This window comes from Artemia franciscana, chromosome 16, assembly GCF_032884065.1.
Source record: "Artemia franciscana chromosome 16, ASM3288406v1, whole genome shotgun sequence".
Taxonomy (NCBI): Eukaryota; Metazoa; Arthropoda; class Branchiopoda; order Anostraca; family Artemiidae; genus Artemia; species Artemia franciscana.
Window position 1 is genome coordinate 25119031 of NC_088878.1, and position 8662 is coordinate 25127692.

The window sequence follows — 8662 nt, forward strand, 5'->3', positions numbered from 1 at the left end:
CACCTGCTATATTAAAATTTCATAGTTCCTGTCTAGAATTAAGCATAAAAATATACAAATAAGATAAGAAAGATTGCAGCTGTCTTTCAACGGTTTTCTAATCCATCTGCCTTTGAATTGTGCTTAGTTTAATACCACTATTGAATTTGTGCCAGGTTTTTTACCCCTGAGGCACTTTGTGGTTTCCCATTCAAAATTATTAGAAAATTTCGTAAACTTCACGAATTTTACGAACAATAGTTGATTATGTTCTAGCGTAATTGTGGAGACTCTAGAATTGATGTTTCCGTCGCTAATTTAAGCAGGTGATGTAAAAAGATAAACAAATTTAGGAGGTGGGTTTTGAACTGCACAGTCTAAAGACTGTAGGCTATAAATTTCATATTTTCAACAGGTTTGTTTTCACATGTGCTTTGAAATACTTCGGTATTTCGGTAGCTTTGATTTAATTTTTTTTAATGAGATACACACCTCACTCCCCCAAATTTAGCAGAATAGGTTGATCAATTAATTTTTTTGCTGATTTTTAATAAATGTAATAAATCCTTGTCCAAAACACCATGGCCGGTTAGTAAGCTTGAACATCACACTCACTTACTGCTAGTGCCAATACAATTGCAACATTTGTGTTGCCACAATTGCCACAAACACTGCCACAGCCAACACAGTGACAGTTGGCACTGCCAGTGCCAACTGCTAATGCATCACAACTTACTTACCACTTACTGCCAGTGCAATTTGAAGTGTTTTGAGAATAGTAAGATGGATACGAGAGTGAGTTTGATAACTCCCTATTCCCTTGAAATTAATGTTTGTCATATTCCTTATAAGAACATTGTTTGAGATAATTTGCATAAAAAGTGATTATTCAAGACGCTACTCGCAATAGATACTTTAAACGATTCATATAAATTCTTTAGAATTGTAATAACATCTTGTGGATCTAATCACATGGCCTAGGGCGTATTAAGGATTTTCTTTCGTTCTTCCGTTTTTTTTTTGGGGGGGGGGAGGTGTTTAAAAAGCCTTCAAAATCGTATCAAAAATCTGCTTATAGACGTTTTGTTACATTTATACGAGTCAGATAAAACTAAAGGGGCAGGGTTGAAATCGGTGCACCTCTCCCCTTCCCGTGGATGCGGCCTTACACATGGCTCATTGCTATGTGAGACAAATAGATATATTTTCTTTTTTTGTGACGCGGCTCAATTGTAACCAAAACTCTAAAAGACGGAATTTTGATGTCAATAAATATATCAAACCGGCTTGATACTAATTCAAAATACAAAAGATTCAATAAGTTTGGTTTTACTGATCGAAGGCTACAAGTCTGTTAAATTTGCATGATTTTCGAAAAAAGTAGGAAACGCCTCCTAAAAGTCAACGCATGTTGATGAAAATCACACCGTCAGATCCAGCGTATCAGAAAACCATTGTAGAGGCATCAGGCTCTCATCTTGAAAAATATGGAATTTGATTTTTTTTTTTTTTTTGCCAAAAAAAGATCACGGATGAATGTTTATTTTTTTCAGAGGGGAAATCTTATCGACCAATTTTCCTAGAATATCGGGTGAGGGCTCATTCGATCAAAATTAAAAGTTCTAGTGCCCTTTAGAGTAGCCAAAACGGCTGAGTACAACTATCCCTTTCCCACGCTCCTTATTAGCCAAAGCAGTTCGATCAAAACTTTGATATAGCCATTTGTTCATTGAAAGACCCAATAACTATGCCTTTAGAGATTTTGCGACCCCCTCCCAAAGTCCCTGGGGAAAGGTCTTTAAATTATGAAATTTGTCTATTGTTTACGCATAATATTTATTTTTGGGAAGCATGAATACATTGTCTCATGAAGGGGGGGGGGACATCCTGCTTAGGAATTTTCAACGGGGATGTTTTTCCATGGAAATTAAAGCTTCAGTGGGGGGGGGTTGAACTTTTTAGGGGAAATTTTGCACAGGGGAAATTTGTCATAAATTTCATAAGAAATTATTTTTATTTGTCTTACTTTCTCTTTGTCAGCTCTATTATACATATGGAGATTTTAATAGTAATTGCCCAGAGTAAAATGCACCAGGATTAAATTATCTAGAGGAACTTTATGTGGGGGGGAGCAGGATATCCTGGTATTATTTAAAAAGATCAGAAATTAAATTTGAAAAAAGTTTTTCAAATGAAAGTAAGGAGCAATATAAAGGCTTAAAACGATCAGAAATCATTAAGTATATGAGGGAAGTTGCCCCCCTCTTTATACCTCGCTCTTTACGCTAAAGTTTGACGTTTTGTCCTAGTTCTTCAAGAACGACTCTCGAAAAACAAGGGGGTGACCCCTCTCAAATGTGTAGATAACTTCGAAGTTATCTATATATTCCTCATATGTGTAATAATTTCTTTTCGCTTTAAGTTTTAATGTTGCTCCTTACTTTCAGTTGAAAGAACTTGTTTTTTTTCATTTAATTCGAACAAATAACAGATATTAGGTCCCAGCATAGCATACTTGACAAGCATTATTTCAACACATAATTCAACAACTATCAAACCTGTAAATTTCTAAGCATTAATGGTAAGTTACTCGGTGGCGCCAATTCACAACAATTTAGGGGGGAGGGGCAAATATCCTTGTCAATTTTTACATAAAAGTAAACAAAAACATAAATAAGATTCTAATTGGGGGAGAAGAATTTTAGTTTTTTCGATTTTTTTAAATGAAAGCACCAAAAAGGCATTTTCTTAAACTTAGAGGTTTTTTACCATCGTGTCCGCCCCCTCATCCCCTCTAAATTGACATCACTCAAAATGCTATGTAAAATCTGCATGTTGGGGCTACTCGAGATATCCAGAATCTAATTGGGCAGCGGTAACTAGTTCAGAGGGCGCGATACAGTCAAGTAACCTGACAGCCCCCATGCAGACTCTTCATTAAACATAATTCTCATTATGTACTATATTTTACTTGAACGAAAAACTTCAGATTTCCTTTTGTTACTAAACATTCCAAGTATCAATGTTTTACAAGTTTGTTTATACTGAGTCTTTGAAAGTGTTTTCAAGTTCAGTCAAGTATCCAACGGTATTGACTATATTAAAACGTTTCTGATCAAGTAAGATGTAATCTGATATGACCAAACATGAGCAATATTATATTTCAATATACCCCCAAAAATTGAAGTGATCTTTATGAAAATCGCAACATCAGATTCAGCATTATCAGACAACCATACCGAGGTTTCAAGCTCGTATCTGCAAAAATGTAGATTGTTTTGCCAGAAGAAAGATCACGGATGCGTGTTGATTTGTATGAGTGTTAGTTTTTTTTTTCACCCAGGTTCAAAATTTACCTTAAATAGGAATCTCTTACGACGAGTCTTTGAAAGTTCGTTGAAATAAATAGCCAAGGGCATTAGTCGTTAGTTGTTAGACTGTTAGTTTTTTTTTTTTCCTTTGTTTTTTTTTTCATCCAAATTCAAAATTTACGTTAAAAGGGAATCTCTTATGACGAGTCTTTGAAAGTTCGTTGAGATAAGTAGCCAAGGGCATTAGTTGTTCCTGTATTGATGTAATATGAGTAATGTTATTTTCAATATACCCCCGAAAATTGAAGCGATCTTAATGAAAATCGCAACAACAGGTTCAGCATATCAGACAACTGTGCAAAGAGGTTTCAAGCTCCTATCCGCAAAAACAGTTTTTGTTTGCCATAAAAAAGATCACGGATGTGTGTTGATTTGTGTGAGTTTTTTTTCATCTAGGTTCAAAATTTACGTTAAAAAGGAATCTCTTACAATGAGTCTTTTAATGTTCGTTTAAAAAAAAATACAAGAACATTATTTGCTCTGATATGTTCTTGATCAAGTAAGATATGGCCTGTTTTGATCGAACATGAGCAATATTGTTTTTCAATATACAGAGAACTATGCAGCTTCCCATTCGAGATAACCAAATTGAAGGTTATGAAGGTGAGTTGCGCATTAGCAGGCTTTCTGTTTTCTCTAACACAGAAAATGTAACAAAGGCAATCCCTCTCGTGTCCTCAAACAACCTAAAGGCAGATAAAGATTACCATTAATTAGAGTACACATCTGCGTAACTTAATCCCGGGCCTTCCTTTGTTGGAGAACAAAATACCTTAGCACAGGCTTATTCCATTCCCAAAAATCCCACGTTCATCTCACATGAATAGCGTTCTCAAAAGCAAGGACAATACGGTCAGTCTGGCATCCAAAGGTCGTAATTCTATAATTGTAAATAATCAGAAGAGCAAAATATTTGATCGGACTTGATATTTACTGATTTTTTAGAACACTTTCAAAGTTTGTTTCTTTGTTTAGGGGGCTGGACCCATCGAAACAACGTTTTGGAAAGAAAATGGCTCTAATGGTCGTGTCACTTATTAGCCCACACAAAGCTAATATCAACTTCGTACAGAAATATAGTAACATAAAGCAGGCATAGTTCAAAGTATAATTTTAGATAGATTTAGATAGATTTTTAAAAACAGTAAGAATTCAGAGCTAAATCCTAGCAATGAAAATATTTTGATTAGCATATTTCTCTATCCAAATATTAAATAAAAACACGAGTTTCATCAACTGAAAGTGAGGAGCAGCACTAAAACTCAAAACGAAAAGAAATTGTTCCGTATTTTAAGAGGTTGTCCCTTCCTAAATACCATGCTCTTTATGGTAAAGTTCTTAGCCCTTTTACAAAAGCTTTCTATTTTATTAAAATAAAAAATGTGTTTCAGGAGTCTTTCTTAAAAAAAAAATTGATAAACAGTCAAACCTTAGCGCAAAGATGAAGGAATTGAAGGGGAAGAACCCCTTCATACAAGGAATAATTTCTGTTCATTTTGAAATATTATGCTGAAATAAGAAATGCTAACCGTAAAACAGCCTCGAAGTCAGCTAAAGGCATCAAATTCTTGTTTAATAAGGCGTTTTGTAATATTAAATAAAAACAAGTTTTTTTTACGGAAAGTAAGGAGCGATATTAAGACTTAAAATGAACAGAAACTACTTCGTACATAAAAGGGGCTGCTTCCTTATTAACGCCCCGCTGTTTACGCTAAAGTTTGACTCTTTATCTTAACTCAACTTTTTAAAACAGTAAAAACCTTAGCGTAAAGAGCGGGGCGTTAATGAGGAAGCAGCCCCTTTCATGTACGAAGTAATTTCTATTCGTTTTAAGTTTTAATGTCGCTCCTTACTTCCCGTTAAAAAACTTGTTTTTTTTTTAATTTAATTTCTGAATGTTTTTGAATCAATGCATGTTTTGATTTTGGCTCTCCACAGATGAATAAATAAAACGAAATTTGCAGATTTTTTTTCTTTCGGCTAAATGGCTTTCTCATAGTTTTGATCGAATGATTTTGAGAGAAAAAGGAGCGGGGGGGGGAGGCCTAGTTGCCCTCTGATTTTTTGGTTACTTAAAAAGGCAACTAGAACTTTTAATTTTTTACGAATGTTTTTATTAGTAAAAGATATACGTAACTTTCAAATTAGTTTACCTAACGAACTTCTCCTCGGGGTTTACCTCATCGTCAGTGCTTATTTCTTTATATTAAAAGCTAAATTTTTTCCCAATTTCTTAAGAATGACCCCTGAGTCACAAATGCCGTAGAACAAATAGTCCAAATTACTAAAAACACTTTAGCGTAAAGAGCGAGGTATTAGGAGGAGGTGAGCCCATCATATGCGTAATAATTTCTGCTCGTTTTATGTTTTAATGCTTCTCCTTACTTTCAGTTGATTTAACTTTCATTGTTTTTTTTTGTTTTTTTTTAATAATGCTAGAAAATCCTGCGCTCCCCCATGACAAATTCCTCCAAGGAAATTTCCTCCAATATATCCTCTCTTATCAACCCCCCACAATCTAAAAATCCCCCTGAAAACGTCTGTACACTTCCAAATAACTATTACTATATGCAAGCACTGGTAAAAGCTTGTAACTTGTGGCCCCTCCCACGGGGACTATGGGGGAGTAGGTCGTCCCCAAAGACATAGTTATAAGGTTTTTTAACTACGCTGAAAAAAATGGCTATCTCAGAATTTTGATCCGTTGACTTCGGGAAAAAATGAGCGTGGGAGGGGGCCTAGGTGCCCTCCAATTTTTTGGTCACTTTAAAAGGGCACTAGAACTTTTCATTTCAGTTAGAATGAGCCCTCTCGCAAGATTCTAGGACCACTGGGTCGATACGATCACCCCTGGAAAAAAAACAAAACAAATAAACACGCATCCGTGATCTGCCTTCTGGCAAAAAATACAAAATTCCACATTTTTGTAGATAGGAGCTTGAAACCTCCATGCTAGCGTTCTCTGATACGCTGAATCTGATGGTGTGATTTTCGTTAAGATTCTATGACTTTTAGGGGTTGTTTTCCCCTATTTTCTAAAATAAGGCAATTTTCTCGGGCTCGTAACTTTTAACGGGTAAGACTAAACTTGATTAAACTTATATATTTAAAATCAGCATCAAATTGCGATTCTTTTTATGTAGCTATTGATATCAAAATCCATTCTTTAGAGTTTTGGTCTATTGAGCCGGGTCGCTCCTTACTACAGTTCGGTACCACGAACTGTTTGATTACTACCCAAAACTATAAAAAAATTCTCGGAATGGGTTCAAAATATAGGCCTAAGTTAAGTATGTGTTCTAATTGGCTGGACAAATAAAAAAGTCGGTTTGACGCACACATATGCTGCCTGTTTTGGGTTTGAAATTAACTTTTTTTTTCTGGAAAAGGGTAAGGTGTAAGCTTGGGTCAAGGTCAATTTCATCCTAAAACTATCACCTCCTATATCCAGGCATGTCTAAGCCACACTTACATAAGTGACCACTCAATATTAGCTAAAAGGTTTGTATGACTTGTTGGGCCCCAACACCACAAACTGCACCCTTTTGGGTGTAAAGTTCGTGAGATTTGCGCTGTCACCCGCTTCTGGTGGTTCCAACACTATCTGCAACAACTTTAATTAATTTAGCTTTAATATTCGTATCGTCTAACCACATCATTCAATTTTGGACAACACCTGCCGCCTTATGGTTACAGATGAAACCTGATATAAACCTTATTTTACTGCCCAGTTAAGTCGTTTGAAGTCTGACAAGTAACCAATATTTGCATAGTGACGCCCGCATGGTACAGTATCACCTGGTATTTCGAATAACATTATGGAGATTAGCAAACAATGGTTACTTCGAATGATAAGATAATGGTAAAACACTATTTAGACGCAGGAATGATGACAAAGAATGAGTTAGCTTCTTTTCGTTGGCAAACACATAATCTAAAACCGAGGCGTCACTAGCTTAATGAAATCATTAGATGGCACGTGCCAAGTGGGGCGGCACTGTCTGGCACAAGTGGCACTCCAAGATAAACACCAGATGGTGGAACGTAGGCAATCCCCTGTCTAAAACTTGATGAATAATGGAAGATAGTATAAAAGTAATAAAAATCCGGTTAATTGTGTCCTAAAAATATTTTAGATTGTGTTTAAAATTATAAAAATAGTTTTTCACAATGTTTAAAGGTACTAAAAGAAATTCAATTTTATCTCATTGATACCACATCAGGCTAATTTCAGTTCGCGCAAATGAAAGTTTCATTTATTGACTGTTTTGTTTTTCAAAATTCTTAGGAATTTTTTTTTTCATATTTTTCGTCGCTTTTCCTTAAAAATCAGACCAAACTAGATTTTATAAATACAACTTAGGGAACTAGCCCATGTTGGTTTTGATATTTTAAAAATAGGATGAAAAAATAATGAAGAAGCCTTTAAAAGTAGATACAATGGAAAGACAGGCGGGAGGATATTTTTTGGCCTGTAAGCCCCCTCCCAACAAAAAATATTTTCGTATGATTTTACTTACCAATTTCGCTGTTCTTCATATCAATTCGTTTATTTCTCTCCTTAGAAAAGTAAAATATAGCCAATTCAAGCGTTTAATTGTAAGTGTATTCCATCGATGTCATCTGAGGCAAAAGCGAGTCTCTTATTCGTCTTAGATTTATAATGCCCCATTCCACAGTCAAGTGGGGAGCGGCCCATAAGTTCTGAAATTTGCCCATTATATACGTATAGAATTTGTTATTGAGAAGTACACATAATTTTTTTTTTGGGGGGGGATGTGTTTGGGGTGAATTTTTATAGGGAGAATCTTCCTTGGGGAGGGAAATTTTCAGATGATGAATATTCCAAGGTAAATGTTACACTGGGAGGATTTGATCGAATTACTATACGAAATTCCTTTTAATTACCTTATATTCTATTTGCTAATTTTTTCATGTGAAGAAGTCCCAGGAGGTTTTTTTCCTGGGGCTTTTATCTGGGTGTTTTGATTTCTGGGAAATAATTTCCACGAAAGGGGGCATTACTGGAGTGATCGAGAAACCGATTAGACAATAAAGTCTCATTCAAATGAAAGAATGCTAAGGTAATTTTTCAGGCTGAATCGTCCTCATGCAATTTTACAGGTGGGGGGGGGGGGTTCTAAGCGAGGATGGAAATGTTTGGAGGGGATTTTACGAAAGGGGGTGGTGCATTTTACGCTGGATAAAATTTCTACAGAGGAGTTTTTCGTGAGGGAGAGGGGTATATTTAATATAGGGCGAGTCAGATTTACTGTCATTATTTGAAAAACGGACAGATTTTGTTTCATAAA